Genomic DNA, 4,837 nt, shown 5'->3' with positions numbered 1-4,837 from the left:
GAAGCCGCGGGTGTCCCACACCCCTTCGCGAAGTTCACCAACCCCTTGGGGCATGACATCATCACGGCCCGCTACAAGTGGGACAAGGAAAATATGGTTTTTTACACGGACCCGATCACAAGGAAATTGATTCGAATACTGTTTATTATTCTTTTACCACCTTACATTTAGCTTCTAATCAAGTCGGCTACGCATTCGTAAACGGTTCACATTTCTTCTGCACAAGAAGCAACACCAGCTTGCAGCCGAAAGCAAGTCTTCGTTTAGGAGTCCCAAGTGGGACACCCCTCTCAACCGGGCCTTGAACGAACTTAACAGACTCCCTTTGTACAAGCGGCCGCAATATGGACGTGTGCACGGCGCCGGAGACGGCGCCACATGGAAGGTCTTTTACTACGAGGGCACGGAGGCCAAGAAGCAGAAAAAGAAGTTTAGTCAAGCGGACATCGTCGACGAAAAGGTGAAGCTTGTGTTCGAGAAAAAACTGCCGAGGACGTGAAAAAGCAGCTAAGGAAGCCAAAAAAGCAGCCGACGAGAAAAATGAGTTGCTACAGCAGGCAGTCATTGTAGCTGTAGATGCCTACAGAAATGATTTCTCTACTAACTTGATCCCGGCTATCATTAACTGGACGAAGGAAAATCCACACAAGACGGTAGATGATTTCCCCATGCCCAGTTTCGTCAGGAGAAACTCGGTGAAAAACACCACCGCACCATCACCTGATTATGCAACCGCGCCTGCTCCTGCACCCGCACCCGAACCCACTCATAGCAGCCCGTCCTTAGTCTCTGGCGCGTTAGGCGGGCCATCGTCTTTAGTTGAGTTTGACGCCCTCATGGTAATTACATGCGACACCAACATATATCTAGAATATTCCATTTTTGTCGCCTTTCATATGTTTTACGCCACAGACATGTGTTTGTAGGTCGACGAAACCCCATGCACCGTACTCTACTTGATCAAAGGCCACAAGGTGGACGCGGGAAATGTGGTGATAACGAAGCCCTTGGAACTCACGTTCCACGGCCAGCCGATTCTTGTAGGCACTTCAGGGTTACCTTGTCGAGTGTGAAATTGGGGCACGAGGATTTGCGTCCTCATATACGGCTAGGGGGAGAGGACGACGAGACCCCGCCACAGCTTGGAAACTAAAAGGGTTGGGTGCTGCTATGGTCGAAGAATCTTCTTCATCTGGAGCCGGCCGAGAGCACGCCAATAACCAGATATCAACAAGCAGTTATGAACACCATCACCCCGCCTACACAATTACCAGCGCCTGTAGTGTCGGGTGTGTCGGCGTTCTGGGAATTGAACTACCCAGACTTGCCTGCCTGTGGCCCAGGGCAGGCTCACCTCACCAAAACAAACCAACGGGCCCGACACTGTACAAAGTAAGGCCCTCTGAGGGGCCAAGCCTCACGAGGAGGAGCAGTGTCAAGACCCGCAGGGAGCCTTCTCAGGACCCCTCCGGAGCGGCAGATATTCCGAGGCAAGGCTGGGCCTCAGGACTCAAGGGTGACGCGAGGAAAGGACAGGCGAGTAGCAGATGGCAGGAGGGGCCGTTTCCCCTTTGGTGCAAAGGTGGCGGTGGCGTACAGGGGTTCCAAAGGCATCCTCCAAAGGTTTCCCTTATGATGCAACGAAGCCGCCGCCGCCCGCCAGTAGGGAAAACGTCATCCTTGGGCCCGTCTTTGCAGCGCAGGCAGTTACTTTGCACGCGAGGACCACCTTTGGGCAGGGGAGCATGTTCCCCTGTTCCCCTTCAAAATTAGCCGTTGTGGGATCCCTTCCCGTGCAACACTGAGGGAAGAGGACCCGGGCCTCCATTATAAATAGAGAGGGTAGGATACTTGAGTAGAGGAGAGTTAATTCGAACTGTAGGGCAACACACCTAGCCACTTGGCCTCCGGAGGCTCGAGAGCACTGTACTACTTCATCCACCAAACTCCTCGAGAGGCAATCCACCAAAAGCAGGAGTAAGGTTTTATGCTTCGTAGCGGCCTGAACCTGGGTAAGCTGTTGTGTTCTGTGCTACCCCCGCCATCGAGTGAGTCCTTCATCGTTTCCATCTAGTGAGTCCTTCGTCGTTTCCATCGAGTAGCGGGCTAGGTCAGGCAGAGCCAGGAGAGATCGTCGTACACACCCTTGTGTTCGAATCCTAGGGTTTTGCGGAGCCTGAATTCCGACATTTGGCGCGCCAGGTAGGGGCTTGTCGAGGTTTCCTCTAGACTCTGTCTTCACCAAGCTCCACCGCTCTGATGGCTGACGCTCGCCGGGTTCGCGCAAACAGCGCCCGTCGGTGCCGCCTGCGCACGCCGGTCTCCGTCGCCCGTGGTGAACACTACCACCGGCCCCGAAGTTCAAGAGAAACAAGGTTCCTCCCAGCCGGTGACCGAGCAGGCCGATGGTTGCACCGGCACTCCGTTACTCGCCAGGCCTTTGGGATCGGCATCGCACGCCCGGCCAGAGATGCCCCACGGCCGGCGCGCGCTTGCCATGGCCACCGAGCTGCTCCAATACCGGCCTGCTCCTGACCGCCACGATGAGTGGCTCCAGCGCACCGAGGAGCTCATTGCCACCACTAGTAACTCAGCGGTGCTCTCCTGCTCGCTCCAACCCCAGTCATCCCTAGCAAACGACGAAGAGAAAGACGCACCACCCCCACCCCCCGCGCTGCGATGCGGACCCCGAGCCGAGGCAGGAAGCCCGACCCCGCGCCCACCCTTGTGAACCCATTGCGGGACTCGGAGATGAAGCAAGCTGCTAGGTGGTCCCCCGGCCCCGTGACGATGTATGCGTGCCCCCGGTGCTGCAAATTCTGCGTCGTGAGCGTGCCCCGCTCGAAGCAGACCCCGTGGAGCAACAAGACCTGGCGGTTCCCGCGCGTATCATACCCATTGGACCGGTGGGGTGCCTCGCTATCGCCCCGGAGCTCTACCATGCTGCATGGCCGTGCAAGTTCAAGCCTGACCTTCCCACACATTATGATGGAACCAAAGATCCGGCTGAGTTCCTGCAACTCTACACGCTGAGCATTAGGGCGGCGGGAGGAGGCGACAAAATCATGGCGTGTTGGTTCCCCATGGCACTCAAGGGAGGCTCACTCTCTTCGCTCCTCAACCTCTCGAAGGCGTCCATCACCTCCTGGGATGGCCTGTGCGAGCGCTTCATCGCGAACTTCTAGGGCACCCACAACCGCGCTCCCACCGTGAACGACCTGCGGCACGTCAAGCAGCAAGAGGGAGAGACCCTGCACAAGTTCATACAACGCTTCATGGTCATGCGCCACAAGATCCCCAAGGCGTCGGACGAAGCCGTCATCTCGGCTTTCTCCGACGGAGTCACCGACCTCAAGATGAAGGAGGAGCTTGCCATGAACGATGAAATGAGGACCGCACTGGAGATGTTCAACTTGGCAAGCAAATGCGCCAAGGCTGAATGTCCCATCCCTGAATCCCTAATAGAGTTTAGCAAGGTTGTGCTCATGTCTTCTTCATTGCATCCAAGAAAATGAAATGAAATCAAAAGCAAAGAAATGAAAACAAAAGCAAACCCTAGCAACTCTATATTAAAAAACAATTCAAATTTTAGCGACAAATCAATGAACCCAAAATGGCCATTAGAAAAGTTCATCATATCTGATAGATGTTGAAAACAAAATATCAGGGGTGAAATATATTTTCAAAATGCTTTTGGCATTTTAATTTAAATTTAAAAGTTACTGAAATCAACTATATAGTTGATTTTAAATAATCAGAAGTTTCCAAAAATGTTGAAAACTTTATATGTGTTCGGAAACATTCCAAATAACATCCCAGCATTTTTCAAACTATTTTAGGAATAGTTTGGAGCCAAAAATAAAATGAAACAAACTCAGAATTGCTTTAACAGAAAACAGAAATGGAAAAAAATAGAAAAAAACTTACCTGTCGCTGACCCCTCGCCCGGCCCACCTCCTGCGTGTCGTCTACCTCCTGCCAGTCGGCAGCAGGAGGTGGCCGCCGCTCCCTCCGGCGCGGCCACGCATCTGTGTGCGTGCCTGGCCGTCGCTTCACGGTGGCAAGGAGGGGATAAGCATCCCGCAGCTGTCCCCGAGCTCCTCCTCGCCTCATTATTCCCCCTGCTCTCTCCCCTCTCGGCCGCCATTAGAGCCCGAGCCGAGCTCGAGCTCGCCGTCGCTCCAGCCTCTCTCTCTCTCACCTGAGTTGCGCAAAAGCATCGCCATGGTCTCCTGAAGCTCTCCAGCTAGCTGCTCGATGTCGAGAACCCCTGAGAAGCCGTGACGCCTTCGTCTTGAACCTCGGATCCCCGGAGCTCGTCGCCGTCGTTCTCCCTCTTAGTCCTCCTCCGAGCCTGATCTCGACACCTCTGCAATCCCAGTGAGCCGTGGAAGATTTCCCCCACGCTTTCCCCTTCGATCCCGTGGTCTAGGCCCCGATTCCACCGAAGCCCGACGAGATCCGCCGCAGGATCTCGTCGCCGGTAGCTCTCTGGTGATCGGCTGGTCATTCTGAGGCCACCAGCAGCTTCAGTGCATCGCATAGATGCTCTAGGAGCCCAACCCCGCGTGATTTGCCCTCGGATTCGTTGACCTCGTCATAGCCCGAACTCCGGCAGCCGCTGAGCTCATCGTCGGCGTCATCTACGGCTATGTTAGCCCCTGTTCTTTGCAAAAATGGAACCGCGACCCTCCAATCGTTCCTCTGGTGCTTTCTGCCTTGCGTTTGGTCGCCGGAATAGCAAACCCGAGGCCCTCTGCCATTCTGGTGGTCGCCGGAGCCTTGCCGCCGGTGGGTTTGACCCCATCGCCTGTGGGGTTGACTCCCGTGAGTCACA

This window comes from Hordeum vulgare, chromosome 6H, assembly GCF_904849725.1.
Source record: "Hordeum vulgare subsp. vulgare chromosome 6H, MorexV3_pseudomolecules_assembly, whole genome shotgun sequence".
Lineage (NCBI taxonomy): Eukaryota > Viridiplantae > Streptophyta > Magnoliopsida > Poales > Poaceae > Hordeum > Hordeum vulgare.
This window is presented reverse-complemented; position numbering follows the sequence as displayed.